Genomic DNA, 22,973 nt, shown 5'->3' with positions numbered 1-22,973 from the left:
CATGATTTTGGGAGCTATGTAGAAATAAGGAAAACTATTATTTTCTTGGTTGTCAGATATGAAATTACAGGGGGGGAATGAAGAGGTCACTTTGAGGGGAGCTGGCGCTTTGGAACCTGCCCAGGCGGGCAGAGATCACTAAGGAGGAAGCTGCTGGGTTCCGCCAATCAGGGCCCAGGCGTGGACGGGCACAGCTGCCCGGTTATCGGCAACATGAGTCTGACTCTTACTGCGAGCTGGCCTCGGGGGGGCTCGTTCAAACAGCCCTCAGTGCGTTTTCTAACAAGGCAAATATTGCCATATTGTTTTAACTGAACACAAAGCATGTTGTTATCTTAGGTATACAGACCACAACTGGCTTCAACATGCACCAGATTCCGGCGTTACTGATTAACAGTTCTAGCAGATGTATTTTTGCAAAACACCCCAGTTGTTTTCTTCCTCCACTGTCAGGCTCAATTTTGCAACAGTAAAAATAGTTGTGTGTTCATCTGAATGCACCTTGGTTTGGAGGCCTGTTACATGTGTGTTCTATCTCCATCAGGGCTGGGGCAGGGCGACCACTCTCAGTGAGCACAGTGAGGAGGTGAGTCGACACAAACCTCACTTGAAGGTCTGTCTCCACCCCTACTACCCTCAGCTCCCCGCGGCACACTGCCCCCCATTTCAGAGCAACAAAGGTCGTCCTTACAGATGTGGAAAGAATGGGGCAGTTCGGCCCTGCTGAGAGCTTCAAGTGGACGCCACCTGAAAGTCAGTAACAAAGGGTCCTGAAAACCATCGCCTCATCTATTGGGATGTGTCATTTGGCAAACGTGAGGCCAGAGATGTCCCCAGTGGAGAAACGGAGACAGAGGGGTGCCCTGGGCTGTAGGGCTGTGACTAGACCTCTGCTAGTCTGGTAGGCAGGGCAGAGTCCAGGGAAGCAGCTCCTTCACAGTCAACTCTACCAGTTCTGGCTGGCTTGTCACTGCAGATCGATGAAAGGTCTCCATCATCATGACCAGCCAACCACCCGAAGCAGGAAAAGACAGGCTAATCCCTGCAATGAACATCCTATGGCGGGACACTAAGTGGTGGTAGCCATGTGGGTGTAGTGGGTATGCAGGGAGCCTCTGATATGCCAGAAATAACAGAAGGCATCTCATTGCTTCCCATCCACTGTGCAGGGTTTAGCTGCAGAGTGGTGGGTTTATTTATAGCACGAGTTTGGAGAACAGAGGGACTCTCAGCAAACTCTGGAAGCCTGGCACATGCAAGCTAGGGCTTGCAGCCCGACTATCATCATTAGTGAAGTGCCCCTCCCCGGACTGCAGCACAAGCAGACCCCAATCTCTTGGGCTTCGCAGCTCACCACAGAAGACACTGCAGAGATGGGGAAAGGTGGCTCTGGGGGTGGATACCCTCTTCTGGCTTTACTTCCTCACCTGTCAAATGGAGATGATAATAGCACCTATTCCCTTGTTGGGTTCTTTAGGGAGGGACTTAATGAGCTAGCCCACAAAGGCCAAGGGCGACTAGACAACAGGTACTCAGCATATTCTAGCTGTTCCTCTTACTCCCAAGACAGAGACCTAAAGCACAAAAGGCAGGCCTCCCTAATTGCTGGGACACCTGGAAGCAACATGGTTATTACCTAAAGCTGGTAGCAGTATAGACAGTTTTTCATTTCGCATACTGAATTGTCTTTTTAAAGACTGAACAAGAGCCATGGAAATGGGGTAAAAGAGGTGTCTATTTCCCCCAAGTACTGCCTGAGCCCAACACCGTGTGGATGCCAGGTTGCTGGGCAGTAACCCTGGAAGCAGAAGCACTGCCTCCTTACGAAGTTCAAGCCACACAGCCGGCCTAACCGCCCATGCCCTCCATATCAGCAGACTGCAGCTGGCGACCACTAGAATCTTTCTGCCAACCCCCTCCTCATCACCCTTCTCCCATGCTTGAACAGGGGAATGGTCCCATTCAGGAGTTCATTTTGACCTGAGATGAACACTGGTGACCCTTAGCTCCTGATTCTACCTGGATGAAACTGCTGAAGACTCCAGTGTCACTTACCATTCTATGCCCCTAGCCTCGCACACAGCACACTCAGTAGGCCTGGTGTATAGGAGACATGAATGAATGAATGAACCAATGAATGAATGAGCCAATGAATGAATGAATGACAAGTGAATGAATAATCTCCCTTGAACTTTTACTTCAGTTGAAGCAGCCGTTTCCAGTTTGTTTTTAAAGTAGGTTGCAGATATGGGCTTAGCTGACTATTTTCTGAAGCATTACTAATTAAAAATACAAAGACCCAGTCAGCCTTAAGTTCTTATTTATTTTTGTTAATTAAAAAATTTTTAAATTACATTTTATTGATTATGCTATTATAGTTGTCCTGATTTTCCCCCTTTTGCCCCCCTCTACCCCCCACTCCCTGAGGCAACCCTCCCACACCATTCTTCACGTCCATGGTCATGCATGTAAGTCCTTTGGCTACTCATCTCCTACACTGTACTTACATCTCTGTGGCTATTCTATAACTACCTACTCGTGCTTCTTAATCCCCTCACCTCTTCACCCATTTCTCCACACCACCTCCCATCTAACAACCATCAACACACTCTGCATCTGTGATTCTGTCTCTGTTCCTCTCGTTTGCTTAGTTTGTTTTTAGATTCAGTTGTTGAAATGTATTTTTGCCATTTTATTGTTTAGAGTTTTGATCTTCTTTTTCTTACATAAGTCCCTTTAATATTTCATATAATAATGGTTTGGTCATGATGAACTCCTTTAGTTTTTTCTTATCTGCCCTTGGATTCTAATTGATAGCTTTGCTGGGTAGAGCAATCTGAGCTGTAGGTCCCAGCTTTTCATGACTTGAATGTTTCTTGTCAATTCCTTCTAGCCTGCAAAGTTTCTTTTGAGAAGTCAGCTGACAGCCTGATGGGAATTCCCCTGTAGGTACCATATTTTTTGGACCATAAGATGCACCTAGGGCCCTGGCTGGTGTAGCTTAGTGGACTGAGAGCAGGTCTGCGAACCAGACGATCGAGGTTCGATTCCCAGCCAGCGCACATGCCTGGGTTGCAGGCCAGTTCCCAGCTGGGGACTCATGAGAGGCATCCATACATTGATATTTCTCTCCCTCTCTCCTTCCCTTCCCCTCTAAAGATAAATAAATAAAATCTTAAAAAAAAAGATGCACCTAGGTTTTAGGGGAGGAAAGAAGGAAAAAAATTTTGAAGCATCAAATGTGATATGATATTTAATAACATAAATAACATAATATTTCACCAATATAAATGTAAACAGAACTCAAAAGTAACATTAATGACCATTACTCCTCCCAAATTTTGGGGGGGGGGGCGTAGGGCGTGAAGTGCATCTTATAGTCCAAAAATATGGTAACTAACTTCTTTTCTCTTGCTGCTTTTAAGATCCTCTCTTAATCTTTAACCTTTGGCATTTTCATTATGATGTGTGTGGGAGTGGGCCTCTTTGTATCCATCTTGTTTGGGACTCTCTCTGATCCCTGGACTTGTATGTCTATTTCCTTCACGAAATTAGGGAAGTTTTCTTTCACTATTTTTTCAAATAGATTTCCAATTTCTTGCTCTTTCTCTTCTCCTGGCACTCCTATGGTGCAAGTGTTGGAACTCTTGAAATTGTCCCAGAGGCTGCTTGTACTACCCTCATTTTTTTGGATTTTTTCATCTTGTTGTTCTGCTTGGTTGTTCTTTGCTTCCCTATGTTCCAGATCATTGATTAGATTCTTAGCTTCATGCACTCTACTGTTGTTTCCCTATAAATTGTTCTTTATTTCAATTAATGTATCCTTTGTTTCTGACTGGATCTTTTTAGTGAAGTTGAGGTCCTCACTGAGTTCTTTGAGCATCCTTCTAACCAGTGTTTTGAACTCTGAATGTGATAGACTGCTTATCTCCATTTTATTTAGTTCTTTGTCTAGAGTTTTGTTCTGTTCTTTCATTTGGGCTATATTTCTTTATCTCCTTGTCTTGGCAGCCTCCCTGTGCTTGTTTCTACATACTAGGTGGAGCTGCTATGACTCCCTGTCTTGGCAGTGTGGCCTAATGTTGTAGGTATCTTGGAGGGTCCAGTGGCACAGACTCCCCTATGACCCAAGCTGGGTACTCAAGGTGCACCCTTTGTGTGGGCTGAGTACATCCTCCTCTTGTTATTGAGCCTTGGTTGCTGTTGGCAGATTCATGGCAGGGATTTTACCAAGGCCAGTCAGAGGCAAGAATTGGTTATGATGACTGACCACCTACTTCCACCCTCCATGGAAGATCAGCTGTGCAGGGGCATGGTGGTGGTGCTCCAACGTGGTCTGTAGCTATCCGTTGGGTGCGTTGGTCCTGGGGTTTGGCCTGGTGGAGCAGGCCAAGGTCAACCCCCACCTGTGTTTTGCCTGGGGCACCCTGCCTGAGCTATAAAGCAGTCTGAGGTGGCTGCTACTCATGCTATGGCTTGGAGATTCCCAGGCAAAGCCAAGCTGTGAATCTAGGCTGACTGATGCTAGTGCCGGGTCTGGGGCCCACTGAGGCCAGCTGTTACTTATTTGATAGGATTTAGGAAGTTGTGAAGCATGAACCAAGACCAGAGTTGAGTGTGGGGGAGTCCCTGGGGACCTCCAAGGTGGGTCAATCAAGTTGATTGAGTGTTTGCCAGATATGGCACCAGCCTGCTGGCTCTGTGGCTCTATGGGGGGAGGGCTCAGAAAAGGTACATTGGCCTGTGCTTGCCCTGATGCCAGACACCTCAGCCTCTCCCAGGATGCCACTGGTATCCTTCAAACTGTCACCCCAGTCCTGGAGCTCAGAGGGAGTGAGTATGAATAGGTGAGTCCATGTGTGGGTTCTTTAAGAGGAACTGCGTGGGGCTCCATAAGTTTCTTCTACAGACTCAATCCCTGCTGGATATTGTACCCAGAAATTGTGGGGACTTATCTTCCTGGCTCTGAAACCCTGCACTGAGGGGCCTGGTGTGGGGCTAGGACTCCTCAATACAAAGATGTCCCTCCTGAATTTTTATCCACCATACGTGGGCGTGGGACCAGCCTGTACCACATCTGTGCCCCTCCTACCCGTCTGGGTGGATGTGGTTTCTTTAATTCCGTAGTTGTCAGACTTCCATTCAACTCAATTTCTGGCTGCTCTGAGTGACGGTTGTTCTACACTTTAGTTGTAACTTGATGCAGTTGTGCAAAGAGGTGAGTCATATCTGCCTATGCCACCGTCTTGACCGGAAGTTCTACCTTAAGTTCTTAAAAAAGGAGTCATTCCTACTTCTGTCAGTTGAAACCCTTCCAGAGACCCTGGTTCATTCTGAACCTTCCTGAAAAGGCCGAGGGCCATCCCTGGTGTTGGAGCCATGGCTTTATCCCAGGAGGGATCAGTCTGACTAGGAGGAGGTCTTAGGAGAGTGTCAAGTGAGCAAAGTGAGCTCAGGGTCCCAAACCTAGCTGTACTAGGGAGAGGGGGCCCCGCTGTCAAAGGTATCTTCTCTAGAAGGGCCCTTGGGAGCCTTCAGGAGTTCACAGTTACCCACAGCCGCCCACGGGCACAATGACAGTGCTTTTTGTGGGGTGAGGGAAGGGAGAATATTGATCCTTCATAAACTATCCATACTACACATAACCCCAGAAGCAAAAACCCATTTTTGCCCCATTAAGAATAATTCAAATATAATCTTGTACAGTCTCCCTCAAATGTTCCAGCTGACAAGGTCTCCCAGGCTACCAAATGAACTCATTTCAAGGGTAAATGGAAAAGCTCAGAGGGAACCAAGACACCACCAAAAAAAGTCTAGTGGAAATTTTTTCCCTTAAGGAAAAAGCATTAGACTCTTTCCTAGGCTGTTCCCAATTTATGGTCTTCAAGCAGGTGTGTCCCTGGGAAAAGGGTCTGTCCCCTGGACCCGAAGGAGAAAGCTCCTCACATCACTGCACACACCTCAGGTACAATCCACAGAAGAAGGACGAGTGTGTCTGGGTGTGTGTGTGTGTGTGTGTGTGTGACATGTGTGGAGGGTGGGGGTAGGGCTCTAATCTCTTCTCCAGCGTGAGAAACTTCTGAGGTCTAAAGAGACTGAGGGTGGGTAAGGGCATCCCTGGAGACTGTGCCACCTTTTCCAATCAGCCTGGACCCCTGAGACACCTTTGATCAAATGAGGACGAGGCCACTGAGAGCCCAGCAGTGGGAAGCAGAGGGGAGCAGTACTGGCCTTCCAAAGCCATCAGGGCTGCAGCCCTGACAGCGGCAAGCTGCCTGGCTGCGAGCTGATAAAGCTTTCCCATGAGTCCACAGGGGATTCAATACTCCCTGGAGGCAGGAGCCACTCCCTTGGGGAGTCAGGCAAGTCTGGAGCAGCAGAAAACCAGGCCACAAACACTGCCACGATCCACTCAGGGGTCTGTCCCCGAGGGTCTCTCAGCCCTACCCACCTGTTGGCTCAGCTCAACGGGTGGAAGCCAGGTAGGTCCTTTTCATCTCTGTACCCCCTACATTCCAGCTCCTGCAGATACAGGGCTGCTGGGCTCAGGGGTCACCCCTGCTATATCTGGCATCGTCCATTTACGAAAAGTAAAATGCAATTTCCTTAACCTCTCGGCTTGCATTGGCTCTGCTTCCTCACTGGAAAAAGGAGACAATAATGGCACTGACCTCTTGAAATTGTTTAAAGATTAAAAGATTAACTCCTCTACCTCTTCGGGTTGTTATAGGATTAACTCCTCAAAAAGCAACTAGCTTAGTGCCAGGCACAAAGTAAACACAATAACTTAATAGCTATTACTGTTGCTGTTATTCTATAAAGTAGATAAAGGCTAAATGGAAAAGCAATCTGCATTGCAGAGCTCTCCACTGTACTGAGATTTTTAAAAACAAGAATAATTTAGACTCGGAGGCAGGAGGGGAACCCCACACGACCTGCAGTGTTGAGGCTGGCATCTGAAACGGAGACCCCAGCAAAAACCGAGCACTGCTCCTTTGTGAGGAGTTGCGCGTTCTCTGCGGCTGGGATGCTGCTGAGGGTACCCTGGCACAGCGAATGTGAAATGAAGAATAAACCAAAAGCTACTCAACAACACTTTTATGGAGCACAATACTGGTGGCAATTGTATCCCCTCGACAGAGATCAACGTACTAGTTGAATTTCAAAAAGGGGCTGCACCATAAACGAACTAAACATACGCCAAAAGATTTACACCAAAATCTCGACAACCATCTCTGCTAGCAAAATTATGGGTATTATTTAGTTTCTATAAGAAAGACACATTCCTGTAATTTAAAAAGTTCTCTGAAAACTGAACTCCCCCACCCCCTCGTTTTCTGTGTGTGAGAACCTGGGTGTAACCCAGGAGTCCCAGGTTGGGGTAAACAGAGTGGCACTAAGTTGGGGTTTGGAGAAGCCACTCTCTTGGCCCCCAGTCATGCTGGACGTGGTCACCACACCCGTGCTACGCCTGCCGGGCTAAGCCCTCATTGGTGACATGGATGCCAGTCCTCCTCATCTTCACTGTTAGCATGAGTTACAGTCATCCCGTGTCGTGCATGTTCCACTTTTTAGAGCATCACAGCTCTGCAAGCCACGATGTAAGCAGAATAAAGACCTTCCCCCTGTGGCTAACCACACTGACCACTGGGAGGCCGGAGCCAGGTGCCTGTGGGCACTGGCCCTCCGGCACAGCTAACACCTCCTCGCAGTGAGTCCTAGGAAAGATCCCTGCCACCCCAGGTGACCCCGCAGTCCCAGGGAGGGGCCAAACCACGGCCTTGGCTCTGGCCCCAGAGACTGACCTGCGCCCGCCCAGCAGGCGGGCACCTCCCTGCACCTCCCAGTTTCCCTGGCTGCCTTTCACTCAACGGTCTTCTTTCTCTGGCCCACCGAACCAATTTCCTCATTGTTTACTTCAACCTAACTTTTGGAAGCTTATGTGAGAAGTGCAGGGAATGTGTTTGTCACGTTTTGAGACTGAGTAAAAGTAGTATTAGATCAGAAAACCAAAACAATGAGGCCAACCAGCCTGGGAGCAGGGCAAGACCTAGAGCACCTTCTGTTTCCCCAGGCCGGCCAGGTCTGGCCACCCCAGCCTGCTCCCCGCCAGTAGGCAGCCAGCAGGCACCGGCACATCCCAGTCCAACGGGCCAGCTGAGTAAACTGGATCCGTTGAGAGTGGTTGCCTTTTCATACTCCATTACCCCTGAGTGCTGGGCAGGCCAAGCCTTTTGAAAAGCAAAAGAGTGTTTTGCATAAAGTATTTGACTAAAACAGACCACGTCTCCATCTGAGATGATGGAAAAACCCAAGTCTGTCTTTAGGAGCCCACGGTTCCCCAGTGTCATTGTGACCCTCAAGTCCATGAGACCCAGTGCAGTCTCCAGGGGGACTTCATCGAGACGCTGGGCTTACGTGAGCAGACCTGTCAGATTAAAGCCTGAAGTCACAAGCATGTGGACTGAGTCAAAGCTGGCAGTAAGGGCCCAGTACACTCCCTGAGACCAACCCTGTCTGCTTTGGTGAAAAGAAAGGGCTCTGCAGCTGAGTGTCCCCAGAGAGAACTCGTCTTACTCACAGAGGCCGCCTCCTTTACCGCTGTGAACAATGCTTGTTATTGTAATTTTGCAGTATTTTAAGGCTATTCCCTAATGGAATACAAAAGAGCATAAAAGAATACAATTTGAAATCAGACCTGGGTTCAATTCATGGCTCAGCAAGTTACTACTTGACTTAAAGCAAATTCATTCAGCTCTCTGAGGCTCGGTCTCCTCATCTCTGAGTTGGGAAACCACCAGGACTGCTGTGTAGATTACATGAGGTGGTGTACACTGAGCACCTGAGTAAGATTTAATTAGAAATGGCAATGTCTTTAGTGCCTGGTACTAAATTGCAGAAAGCACTTAACACGTTTTCAATGAATGAGTGGTGATTCCAAGGGAAAAAGGAAGGTGAAGCCATAAAATATTTTTGCTTGTTCATGGGAGGCCCCATGACACATGCAAGGGGGTCAGGCTCCAGGTCAGACTCCTGGGGGCACATGGGCCAGACGCTGTAGCTTCTCAAAGACTCTGGTCCCACATCTGGCACCAGTCTGGGGTAACCCCACTTACTCTGAAGGACTATTGCAGGAATGGAAGCCATGCCCAGAGTGCCCTCAGCCTGGCGCACCTGGAGCTCAGTAAGTGATAGCTGTTCGGAGGCCCGGGAAAGGGGCGGGGCTGGTGGGTCTGAGCTCAGCTCTGCCCCTTCCTGGCAGCGGGATCTGAACCGGTTCCCTTTCTCTGCTTCGGTTTCTTTATCTCTAGGACAGGGATAAGGAAAGACCTACCTCAGAGGGTGGATAAGATATAAAAGCACCTAACACACAGTAGTACCTACTTGATAAGAATTAGCTCTATTATTTCGTTAGTATTTATTAACTGTTTAGTGATTAAAAGTTAATATTAAATGTTCAAAACTTGGACCACTGGCCTCAAACTCCTCTTATTCTGCTGGTTTTAATCCAGGAATTGGTATCCAACACCCAGATTTGCCAGTCCCAGCAAAGAGGCTCAGAGACGAAGCCTGTCCAGTCAGAGCTAAGATGGAGCTCTTTACAGTTCCAAGCTCCCGGGCCTGCTTCCTGGGCAGGCCGCCGGAAAGAGTCATGTATTTTTCAACTGCCGATGAGGGCAATTAGGAAGACCTTCCCCTCCCCTGGACTCAAAAGCAATGGCCAGCTTAAATTTTTCATTATGAAGACTCTACAGCAATGGTTCTCAAAGCACGGTGATTTGGGCCCCCGGGGGGCATCCTGTCATGTTTGGGAACATTTTAAAAAAGATTTTATCTATTTATTCTTAGAGAGAGAGGAAGGGAGGGAGAAAGAGGGGGAGAGAAACTGATCAGTTGCCTCTGTCATGCGCCCGGACTATGGACCAGGCCCGAGACCCAGGCGCGAGCTCCCCTGTGACCAGGAATCGCACCAGCGGCCTTTCGCCTTGTGGGACGACACCCAGCCGACGGAGCCACACCACTCAGGGCTGGCGACATTTTTGATAGCCACACACGACCAGATACTACTGGCATTTAGTGGGTAGAGGCTAGGGATGCTGCTAAACATACCACAATGCACAGGACAGCCCCTCCCCCAACAAAAGATTTAGCCAGCCCAAATGTCAATAGTGTTTCAGGTGAGAAACTTGCCCTCTAGGAAAGTTGTTTATGGCAAAGTGTGTGTGTGTGTGTGTGTGGGGGGGCACGCAGGGAGGACAGGCGGTGGTGTCCACACCACAGCCGAAGCCAGGCACCGCTGACAAGGCATGGAAGCAAGAGCTGCCTAGATATAAGAACACAAAAATGATCTGAGAAGACGGGGTATTTGGAGTATGAAGGGAATTTAAATTTTTTTCAGTGATGGTTATTACTATGTTTCAGGACCTGAGAAAGCAAGGACTAGCACTCAGCGAAGGAAAGAGTGACCTGAAGCCTCATCTCTTGGTGTAACCACACCGAAACCCCATCTCTCTTACACGACCCTTCCTCATTCCTGTCCATCTCTCCCGTAGTTAATCATTAGGCCCTCAGGACATCAGACTCTGGTCAGCATCAAACTGTCTTAAAAAACAAAGTCCCAGATCTATGGACCCCAGACACAGAGATTCCATCAAACTAAAGATAACATTTTGACCTCAGTTGTACTGAAGCCCCTTGCCCATGAAAGGAGGCCACACCCTCACGGAACTAGACAGAACTCCTACCAGGGCTGGCATCGGGACCTGATGTAAGGGTCGCCTACCCCCTGCCCTTGCCCCGACCCATCAGTAGAGCCCACGACCCCAATTCCCTTATTCACCACCATTAGTCATTTTCCCACATATAATCTGTCCTTGTACAGGAGTCAGATTTTAGAGCACTAACTAGCTTATCTGTGTCTCCAGACTTGGCACCATTTCCTTAACTAATAAACCTCTACTTTGCTGTGAACTCAGGTTTGCATTTCACTGGGCTCTGATGTGCATGGGCAAACAGACCCCTGTGGTTTGGCAACATGGGTCCTGCTGACTCACACGCCTGTGACTGCCAGCACTGTGACAGCGCTCCAGCCCTCAGACATGATGCACATTCTGCTCAGATCCCAGATGCCTCCCCCACCAGTAACATGAAGGAGGAGGGAGAAATAGTGCAGGGTTTTCTGCAAATTGAAGTGCAGAGTTTAACAACCTGAAATAGCTTATTCCAGAATCTTACCCTGTCCTCTCTCTCTTGCATAGCTCTAGACTCTTCTTCATCTTCAACTACTCAACAAGTAGCTACCAGTTAGAATCAAGTGGTCAAATTAGACCCGGCCTTTGCTATCAGGGAGCTTTCCGATAGCAGGAAAGACCTTAATTCTATGCGGGGGCCAAGACTGTAAAATGACAAACCAAGGGAGCACTCTGAAGGACAGGAAAGCTGACCCAGATTCTGGTGTGGAAGTACCACTCCATGTCACTTCAGTGACACATGAGTGAGATAGAAAGGATTAATAGGGGGTATTACTACTGAGCCGAGAGAGGCGTAAAAAAAATTCCCAAGCCATACAGAGAAAATACCATTTGCAGAAGTCACGTGGAGGAGAGGCCTGACGAGGCTGAGGAACTAAATGGAATCGGGTGTAAGAGCAAACCATGGAGGGCCTCAAAACCTTCTGAAATGCTGGTCTTTATTCTAATAATAAAAAACTATTAAGGCGGGCAAAAGAAATGTTTAAACCCTTAACATGTAGTTTTTACTCTGCCATGCCCAAGGGCTAGGTGAGAAATTGCTCCCACCAAAACCTCTGACACGTAACAGAGGAACCCAGGCCAGCAGCAAAGCCTGCGAACAAAATGGAGGTCCCTGAAACACTGCAGAAAGTAAGAAGGGCGGGGCAGTTTCCCCTCCCTGCGAGGACCAGCGCGTTCTAAGCCCACTGAATCGTGAAGGTCTCTCTGGGAGAGGGAAAGGCTGAGAGAAATAGTTGATGTCAGAGCCCTCGTTAAGAGTCACACATCCTAGGAGGACCCCATAAGCAGCCTGTCTTCTCCTAGTTGAAGGGCCAAGTTCAGGCTAGAGCAGACACCTCTTCCATGCGTCCCCAGGTTCTGTGGGGAACAGAACTTTATTTATCTGCACGGGCCCTGGGGATTTATTCTCTCAGTAGATCTTCCTGGAAGCCCTACTACCTACGAGTCACTGTGCTAGGTCTGGGAACCGTACTGTCTCCATCTCATTCTCCGTCCTTGTTCATCTCTGTTCCCCCCTCTCCGGACACTTCCTTCCTTGTGGCCACTGGATCTGTCTCTCTTTTCTCACAGCAAGGAGTACTTGTGTCCAGACTCACTTGCTGGGTCCGAAACACAAGTTTTTCAGCTCTGACAGGCCTGGTTAAAGCCTGAAAGATGCTGGCCCAGGCCCGCCTGCCACTGTCTGACCTTGGGCAAACTCCTTTCTTTAAAAAGTCCCACTCAGAGGGCTGCTGCTCCAGGTGCCTGAGAGGGGATGGACAGTGGTCAGCACCAGGCCTGACAGTAAAACCTCAGTTAGCAGCAGCCCTTTCTGGCCACTCCCAGGATTCTGGCAGCGGAGATGGGGAGGAGAAGGAGCCCAGGGTAAGGCCTGAAGGAGAATGCCTCACAAGATGCCCGTGCGGGCAGAGGTGCTGGGGAGGGGGACCCTCCACCGTTCGACAACTACTTGGAATTGAGTTATGGAGGAACATACGAAAGTCCCTGCCTTCAAGAAGCTTATATTCCGGGGGAGGGAAAAGGCAGCCAAAGGACACATAAACCATAGACTGGGTAGGGAAAAGAGGTGGGAAGAACAGGGCCAGGGAGAGCTACGTTGGGGTGTGCCACGAAATGGGGCGGAGCGAGTGGGGAGGTGCATGGAGGGCCTCTCTGACTAGGTGACAGCTGATCAAGAACCAAGAGAAGACAGAAGTTGCATAGGCTTCTGAGGCACGTGAAAGGCAGAGGGAAGGGGAATGGCAAATACAAAGGCGCAGCGGTGGGAGTGGGGCAGGTGAAGCGAACAGTGCGGCCCATGAAGATGGAGCAGAGCATGCAGGGTAACCGCAGAAATAGCTCAAAATGGTCCTATTCTGTTTAACAAGATACTGAGTTGTTTTCCAGACACAAGAGACCAAAACGGCATGTCATGCAAAGGAAGCATGAACAGAGAAGAGAACTTTGACCTCCAGCTGCACCTGGAACCAAAGTCTTGCCACTCCCTGCCCCCCAACACATATACACATGGAACCAAAGGACCAGAACACAAAGGAGATCTGAACACCGGAACCCTTTCAGAAGTGAAGGGTCCACTGTGCAGGACGACCCAGTGCTAACGTCCTTACTACAGATGGCCAAGTGCCAGGGTCTTCCAATTAAAACTTGCCCCACCAACCACTTCTGCATACTGGACCCCCTAATCCCTTAAAAACCCTTATCTAGTTCAGCAAGCAAGAGGGATCCGAGGCACGATTAAGTCACCCATCTTCTCAGTTGGTGCCTTCTCCATCAATAAGCTTTTTCTTACTCCAAACTCTGATGTTTTGAGTTTTGGCTTTTTGAAGCCTCAGGCACATGAACTTGGGTTCTGTAATGCAGGGGAAGCCCACTCATATAGGGCCTCAATAGTCACTATAAAAATTCTGGCTTTCAATCTGAGTGACATGGGAAGCCATCGGTGGGGTCTGGGTAGAAAATGGCAGGGGCAAGAGTGAGAGGAGGAAGACCAGTTATGTGGCTCTGACTGCAGATGAGGTAGATGACTCTGGGGCTGCCTCAGGCCACTGGGAGTTCTCAGGGTGGGTCAGGAATGACTCTCAGTCACTGTCTTCCCCATCTTTCCCATGGCAGCTTCCTGTCTTCACCACCCCCACCCACCCACAAGCAAAAGTTCAGAAAATTTTTGTGGGCTGAGAAAGGGCACTAACTTCTTCAATGCCCTTCAAGGTGCCATAAACTATACAAGCATATTACTTTATTCTTCACTATATTCCTGTAATCCTAGTTTCACAGATCAGGGAACATAAACCCAGGGAACTGGAGAAACTATACCTAGACTCCTAAGCCAATGTGGCCTTTGGTGGCACCATGCAGCGTCCTTGCTGGGACACTCTGTCATCTGATACCTGGCAAAGAAAGAAGGCACTGAGCTGGACTTTATGCTAGAAAGGCTTCCCAGGGCAATAAAAATGCCTGATCAGAGTTTCTGATGAAGAAAGGCATAAAAGGCTCAAACAAGCTAAGCTGTAATTCCACACCTCAAGCCAGTCAGCCAGAGATATTAGACTGTTAGATCCCTTCTCCCTCTGTACCCACGCTGACCGATGAGAGCAGCGCACACACCCAGGAAGCAAGCAGAGGGAGAAACATGCCATTCGGCCCCCCTCCCGCCCCTTCTACCATCTGTGACTGTGGACTAAAGGAGAGGCCACTTCTAACCACTCACTGGTTGGCCAGTGACCTAGCAGGGCAACTCCTGGAGCAGGCTCTGTTTTTGCTTCTTCAAATTACAGAGAATCATAACAGGGTCACTTTTAGTCCCCAGTCTACAAGCATAGAAATCCCAGTGAAGGCCAACTGGGTTTTTTTATCTCCATGGGGGCATCCCAAGGACTGTGTTGAAGTAGAATTTATTTTATTTTAAATCAATACCCCAAAGAACATTATAAAACCCCAATATCTGGACTCAAATAAATTATATAGTAAGAGAGGGGTCTCAGAGGGAAAGGGGACAGACACCTAGCATGGAGTCACAACCACCTTTTGCAATGGTGCCGTTTCCCTTCACCCACAACGTAGTTACTGAGCACTACACGTGTGGGTGCTGGTTTGGGTGCCCTGGAAGCAGAGACAAAGGAGAGAAGGAACTGACTCTGCGAAGCTCGCAAGAGGAGGCAGGCGCACTCAGAAACCAGGGAGGTTAAGAGACTGGCAGGCCCCAGTGTGAAGGGGTTTGTAGCCATGTCGACCGCACACCGCCTGCCTCTGTTTGCCAGGAATCTGGTGCCCTGCGGTAACTACCAGGGTTCTGTGCGGGGTGGGAGGTAAGGAGGAGACAGGTGAGGGAATGGGCTGAGAAGAAGGTATTTTCCTTTGGTGGGTTTTTGATAATTGCCGTGGAATCTGTGCTGGATCACAGCAGGAGGCATTGTGAGGGAATATGCATTTAGCTTGGGATCAGGACTTATGCCAAACGTCACTAAACCTCTCTGGACTTTACTTTGAATATATCTAAAGAGAAGAGGTACACTAGCAGGAATAGTAAATGGTTTCCTCTTACCTAACAATTCACGCCTATTCATAGTGGTTGAAGCCACATTTGGGCTGAGCAGAAAGAGCCACGATTGATTAGTAATGTCTGCCAGGAGCTTGGCACAGTGATTAACCTGGGCGATCGCCTGAGGACACTCCCACTTCCGATGATTTAAGGCATGAGTGGGAGTCATTTTAATTTTGGTGACAGAATTAAAAAATCTCCACTTCACCAAACAGGAGTTCACCTATTGCCACAGGGACTGTGGCAGGGTTCCCCCGAATCTCCCAAACCCATTGCCGTTTGGCAATGTGGCTTTGCCACTGCCCCATCAAGGAGTAAAGTCTATTTCCCCTCCCCTGGAACACGTTAGGTCGACCTGTAGCTGCTTGGACCAATAAAAGAGCGATGGCAGCGATGTTTGAAGACTTCTGAGACCGGGCAAGGAGAGAGCCCAGCAGACCATTACATTGTGGTTATGTAAGGTTCGGGGAAATCTGGGTGAAAGGTGTGCAGTGTCCTTTGTACTATTTCTGCCATGCTTTTGTAAGTCTGAAATTGTTTCCAACTTAGAAGTTCAACAAAAAGTTTTTTGTTCCTTTTATTATTTTTTAAAGAAACGCCTGGCAGCTTCCACGGTTGCACTCTAACATGGAAGGGGCCCAACTACCTGAGGTCGTGGCGCCGTGGGGAGGCCCTGGCTGGCCACACTGAAGGGGTACACGCAATGGGTACAAAAAAGATGCCAAACATCTCTCTTTTTGATATGAAAGGATAGTTTCTTGTTATATGAACCAAAAGTACAAGATTTCACCAACACTGAAACTGTTAACAGAATATGTTGAATTTAAATTAAACCTTCAAGGGAAGTAAGCAGGTCAAACAAAGCCAGTACAAGTGGAGAAGCCCAAGATTAGTTTGGAACAAACAGGATTAACAGCGTCTCTGTGTGGGTCTCTTCTGACCCCTCCCAGCAGTAACACTGCGTCCTGCTCCCCTCCCCTTCCCTTCGGAAACATCACGGCTTCTTTCTCTGTATTGCATTGGATATGATCCAAAGCCAACACGTCTCATTGGAGGATAGAAAGTACACATAGGCAACCCAGCACACTGGCTATTGTCTATGTTCCAGCCCCCGTACGTGCCTTGGGAAGCAGGGCCGAAGTTTTCCTGCCAAACCCCACCCAAATTACAGAATCTCTAAGATTTGAGGTGGTTTGTTACGTAGCAGCAGATAACCAAAGCAAATGTCAAGTTCTGCTGGTGGCAGAAAGCCTGAAGTTCTGGTTTGGCAAGATCTGACTGTCCGAATGGGTCTTCTGGGCTGAGGTCAGCTTCACATTCTTCTTGGCCAAGGGCTTTTGTTGCCTGAGTTCCTTTTTAGACTGCGCCCCTAACTCTTATTTTAATAAGAGTATGTCAAAGAATGTTAGAGGGTGTTTTTTTCTTTTTTGCAGCAGAGTTTTCACTCCTTGCGTGGTCTCTGTTCCCTCGGAGTCCCGCCTTTCCACTGTTTTCATCACCTTCTATCATCTTGGAGGCTTTTCTCAGGCCTCCTTGGGATCCTCTGTTGTTGGTTGATATTTAAGGCTGAGGTTCTGTCAGTTGCAGTCTTAAAAGTCTTGACTAAAACGAATGGTGAAAACCTAAACTAAGCCAGCAAGAGCAAGGATGGCTGAATTCAGACATTAAGGAGGTAAACTAGACAGAATACAAAAACTCACTGAATTTGGAGAGAGGCGGTGCTTTGAAAGAAGGCTGTACAGGGTGCGGCTGAAGCACAAGGGGGCGGCAGCTTCTACTGCAGGTGTGGACTAGGCAAGGGAACGCTTCATGGAGGAGGTGATATTCTGACTGTTCTCCAGGACTGTGTGGGTTGAGGCAGAGTGGGAATGAGGGAGTGAAGGGAGCTGCATGGCAGGTTAGAGGCTCTATCTATACCCAGGCTACTTAAATGATGACATCCTAGACTTCAAGCCGACGTAGTTATTGGATGAGACATCTGGGGGTATTGGAGGGGAGTAGATATATTTTGCACATGGAGGAGATGAGAACTGTTGAGAGCAAAGAGTGGAATGTTGTGGACTGTCTGCCAAGATGGTCATCAACAATGCCCCTCCCCTGTGTTCACATGCCAATCCTCTTAGATGGGAGTTATTTTACATGATTGTTTATAATGGGCATTATTTATTATTCATAATAACAAAAGAGCAGAAACTCAAAGATCCATCAACTAATAAATGAATCAATGGAACTGTGGTACATCCATACAGTCAAATATTACTTGGCAGCACAAAGTACTGACACGTGCTACAACACGGGCGAGCCTTGAAGCATTACAGCAAGTGAAAGATGCTGGTCAAAAAACCCATATATTATTATGCGACCCCATTGATCACATAATGTCTAGCCTTGGCTGGTGTAGCTCAGTGGATTGAGCGTGGGCCTGCAAACCAAAGGATCTCGGTTTGATTCCCAGTCAGGGCACAGGCCTGGGTTGCAGGCCAGCTCCCAGNACATCTGGGGGTATTGGAGGGGAGTAGATATATTTTGCACATGGAGGAGATGAGAACTGTTGAGAGCAAAGAGTGGAATGTTGTGGACTGTCTGCCAAGATGGTCATCAACAATGCCCCTCCCCTGTGTTCACATGCCAATCCTCTTAGATGGGAGTTATTTTACATGATTGTTTATAATGGGCATTATTTATTATTCATAATAACAAAAGAGCAGAAACTCAAAGATCCATCAACTAATAAATGAATCAATGGAACTGTGGTACATCCATACAGTCAAATATTACTTGGCAGCACAAAGTACTGACACGTGCTACAACACGGGCGAGCCTTGAAGCATTACAGCAAGTGAAAGATGCTGGTCAAAAAACCCATATATTATTATGCGACCCCATTGATCACATAATGTCTAGCCTTGGCTGGTGTAGCTCAGTGGATTGAGCATGGGCCTGTGAACCAAAGGATCTCGGTTTGATTCCCAGTCAGGGCACATGCCTGGGTTGCAGGCCAGTTCCCAGCAGGGGATGCACGAGAGGCAACCACACATTGATATTTCTCTCCCTCTCTCCTTCCCTTCCTCTCTAAAGATAAATAAATAAAATCTTTAAAAAATGTTAAAAAAAAGAAATGTCTAGAACAGGTACATCTATATAGGAGGAGATTAATGATGGGGGAGGGCTAAGGGAATGGGGAGTAATTGCTAAGGTACCGGGTTTGTTACAAAGTTCTTCTAGAATTAGACAGTGATGATGGTTGTACAACTCTGTGAGTACACCAGGAACCCCTGGATTCCACACTCCAGTGGGTAATTTATGTGATATATAAATTATATCTCAATAAAGCCTGTTACTTTAAAAAAGGGTGGGGGGGATGACACCTATTTCCCCTCCTACTGAATCCGGCCAGCCTGTGACTTGCTTTGGACCACAGAGCACTGGGCAACCAAAGCTGTGCCAGATCGGGGCCTCACTGGCAGCTTCCACTTTCACCCTTGTGGGAGCTGGCTGCCCTGTAAAGAAGCTCCGGCTAGCGGAGAGACCCTGTCGTGTAGGAGGCCTCAGGGAAGCTGACCAAGACCTAGTCACGTGGGTGAGGCCATCTCGGACACTCCAGTCCCAGCCGAGTTGACAGCTGAACTAAGTGAGCCCAGGAGACAGCACATGAAGCCAACTCACAGAATCATGAGAAATAATAAATCACGTTAAGCCACTGAGTTTTGGGGTGCTATCCCACATACAGCTAACTGAAATACAATCTCCTGAGCCTCAGATTCCACCTCTGTAACGTGGGACTGATGCTACCCGGTTGCTGTGAAGATTACTATGGCTAATGCCAGTCCCTGTGCTTAAAGAATACTAGTTTTTACAAGTTGTTATTGTTGTTATCATTAAAAATCACCCCAGGAGACCCAGAACACACTGCTCTCTGGAAAGTCTTATTCCCACAGTCACCTGCTGCTTCCAACCACACGGTTTCCAAAAAGCTGCTTTTCCAAGGAAAAACAAAGGTTTTTGGACAATGAACTTTGAATGATAAACAGACTACCACAGAAGGTTCTGCTTCGGTCTGCCATCTACCCATCTACCTACCCATCTATTCAACACATCTTTATTAAGTCAGTCCTTACTAATTACAAGATGCCAATTAGAATAGCTAAGAAGACCTGCCCTCCTTTGACAAAGAAGTTGCTTCCACCTAGGCAGCTGTTAGCAGAATGGACTACACACTTGAACTTCAGCTTGAGGCAGGGTATGTGCAGTGGTAAATAAATCTAAATCATCCACTTGGAGAAAACACCTTAAATTTCTATAGAAAGCTCAGAGACATGGCACAGAACACAAGAATGATTTTGACTGGGGATCCCAGAATCAATAAAAGAGCAAGGAATAAAATGGGTCCCTAAAGGTATATCCCTTAGTGAGGGGACAACAGCGTCCATTCATGGAACCTGGACACCAGGTGAGAGAAGAACTTGACCACCTGGCATCGCCTGCCATGTCTGGGTGCAGAATGGGTCACGGCAGTTAACAATTTGCAAGCTGGTAACAGAGAAAGAAAATCCAGTGGGAAAGGACATTAAACAGCTTTGAACTGCCTTTATAAAATCATGATACACAGAGCCTTTTAATCCTAAGAAGAATTAAAATATTATCCCCTCAAAAAGGTTGACACAATACTTACATTATACCGAAGGTGAAGAAAGAAGACGAAATCTGTGTGGTCCTCACAAGGGGGCAAAGCCGGCCAGGGCCAGGAAGCACTTTTCTAGACAAGCTCTACAAAGTCCCAAATCCCCAACGCGAGTTCCGTCGGTACAAACAGTGCAGGTCCAGAAAGGACTACATGCCACAGAACTGGGGCTCCAGGAGAAAGACAGAACCCCAGGGAGGCGCTGGGCTGAGTCTACCAGATAACCCAAATGCTGGAATGACTATTCTTTTTATAGACCTATAACAATCAGGAAAGTGCAGGAATAGTAAGCATGCAGCTTGAAGAATGTTTACACCCAGATGAAAGCACATTCCTAATATCCTAGAAAGTTCCCTTGTGCCCTTCCCAGTCAATAACCAGCCTCCCCCAACCCCTTGCCCCTGCTCAGTAGCTGGGGGGCGGCGGGGGGCACTATTCTGATCTTCGTTACCATTGATGAGTTTGGCTTGTTCCTCAATTTCACCTTAATGGAATCACACATTATGTGGTTTTTCCAGTCTGCTTTCCTTCATCCATCACAGGGTTACTTGGTCTTGAAGCAGAAAACCCAGAAACAGATTTATTTTCAGGAAACCTCCCTGTGATGTCACAGACCTGGGTGACAGCTACTCTGACCACCCTGGTTATACTTCCCACACTCTCCTGAGCCTGTGTCATTAAAACTTACAGCAAAATAGAATCTTGGACTGTAAAAGTTTTCCTTCAAGATAAACCAAATCTTTAAAGGGGATTCAAATCTACTCAATCTTAACAGAGCCTCTGAATTGACGCTATAAAAGTACTATCTTTTCCATATTGAAATCCCTCTTAGACACATTCTTCTTCCACAGCACCCACCCATTCTAAAGAATCCTCAAATCCTGGAATCACATGAGCCATCGATTCTGGTATTACTTCTGATTGGTAAGGGGTTAAGCTATAGGAACATCTCTGAGACAGCCTAAGGCCCTAAATTCAGATGAGTGTGAGTCAGAAAAGACAGGAGAGGGATGAGAGTACAGCAGGAAGTTACAGGTACAGATTTTTAAGCCAAGCTATCAATTCAGTTCCGGGATCAGCCACTTCTAGCTGGGTGACCTGGGGCAAATCATCGCTCTGCTCTGTGCCTCAATTGCTTCACTGTAAAATGGGAATAACCTCATTGGATTGTTGCAAGGATTAAATGTTAATGTACATAAAGCTCTTAGGAGACCATGTGGCACCTAATAAGCACTCAGAATTAAGCTGAAAGAGCTATGAGAGCAACTATTTCGCAAACCAAACGTCTATGACAGTCACAGACGTCACTGACACATCTAGGACAGTGCTTCTCAAGAAGTTTCCTTTCCAACCCTTCACAGACTGGTGCTTCTGATAAAATGCTTGAATGTCAAAGAAAAGTCCGTCAAATTGTTCTAAAGTTTTTTCAATGTTTACTCTCACTTTCTGATATCTTCTTATAGCCCAGCAGCTGTTCACAGACCGGCACTGGTCTGCAGAGCAAACTTGCTGAGTAGCACTGCCCCAGCACGCAAGGACTCACACACCAGCTGGAAACTCAGCCAGCAGGTTAAGAAGGATTATGAAAACATCAGTAAAGGAAACCAACCCCAATAGCAGGGGCAAGAGGATGACTTGAGGGTCAACAAACTGATAAAATAAGCCCAACCGGCTAAACCTGATAAACAAAACTGATGGCCAGAGCAAGAATCCAGCTGGTACTTTCCCAACCAGGGCTCCAAGAGGTGCTCTCGGCAAATGTGTCGGCCAGGAAGTCATCAGCCCCAGGAGCAATGAGAGAAAGAAGGAAGCAGCAGAACTGACCCAGGTTTCCTGAGAAAGAAGTCCTTCTCAGGAATAAGAAGCCACCCTCCGCAGTCACCAAGCTTTGCGAATGTCAACCATGGCACACAAAGGCCAGAGTTTCTTCTCTGCCAAAGAAAGCAGCTGAACATTTCCTTTGGTGACATGGGACTGCGCTCACACACCCAGATATGCACCTACACAGACCCTGTTCACGGTACCTGTGGTTTTAGGAGGCTCCTGAGGTCCACCTTGCCAACCATACTGTGGGTACCCTTGGTAGGGGTACCCCTGAGGAGGTGGGTAGGGTCCTCCCATAGGTCCTGGGGGATAGGCTTCAGGGCCCATTGGTGGTTGTGGATAAGGTGGGTACGGGGCTGTTGGACCCGGGCCCGGGTACGGTGGTGGATTCCCTTGGTTCATTGGGGATCTGAAGAATGTACCTAAGAGACAAACAAAAAAAATTTGCATTTAATCTGCAGAAATCATTGGGACACAAATTTCAACCCAATAGATCATTTACAAAATGCCTTCAAGGTATCTCAACCCTCTTGCAAATCTTCAGCTCTGCCTACTCTGTTTCCTTCTCACCGTTGCAGTAGGCAAATATCTTATGGATCTGTTTATTTGCCTTTGTCTGCCTTCCCCCTAGACTGCAGGCTGTGACAGCAGGGACCAGGTCAACTCTGAATCATCACTATGACCCCAGAGTTTAGCACAGCGCCTGGCACAAGGCAGGACCCTCAATAATTATCTTGAAGAATAGGATTATTATTTTGTTTCTGAATTCTCTGAAATGTCCATAAATGTGACTGGATAGCTCCCAGGAGAAGGCACCGGGTCTAAGAGCACTAATTAATTACAAGTCAGAGCAGCAGGTGCTGACCCAGTACTACCAACCCTCTAATACACAGGGCTGGGCCCGTGGGGTCTTCCGCAAGCAGCACTGCTGGCAGTGGCCGACCAAAGAGTGCAAGGGCCACCACTGCCCCAGGCACTGGGGTGACCCAGTTGCTTCCCCAGACCCAGAGCTCTGGGCAGCTGAGCAGAGTGCTCAGTTGTTGCTGGACAGAGGACAGAGCCGTCTAGAGAGGACGCCAACACCTCCCCTGACCAGGGGGCTCCCCTGACTGGCTCCCAGGACTCTGCAGGGCTCACGGGAACCCCTGCTCATGTTTACAGATTCCTGTACTTAGTG

At 47.9% G+C, this 22,973-nt stretch overlaps 1 long non-coding RNA gene across 1 annotated transcript in view; it reads right to left on the bottom strand.

The window, feature by feature from the left end:
• Window positions 1-22,973, bottom strand: part of LOC118997910 (uncharacterized) — a 62,032-nt gene that overhangs the window by 24,665 nt on the left and 14,394 nt on the right. Inside the window, exon 2 of the long non-coding RNA XR_005068755.1 lies at window positions 21,997-22,218. This is a non-coding gene — a long non-coding RNA (uncharacterized LOC118997910). The remainder of the gene's footprint in view (window positions 1-21,996; window positions 22,219-22,973) is intronic.

Source organism: Sturnira hondurensis, unplaced genomic scaffold (assembly GCF_014824575.4).
Source record: "Sturnira hondurensis isolate 20B ecotype Veracruz unplaced genomic scaffold, ASM1482457v3 Scaffold0001120, whole genome shotgun sequence".
Classification (NCBI taxonomy): domain Eukaryota; kingdom Metazoa; phylum Chordata; class Mammalia; order Chiroptera; family Phyllostomidae; genus Sturnira; species Sturnira hondurensis.
This window is presented reverse-complemented; position numbering and strand designations above follow the sequence as displayed.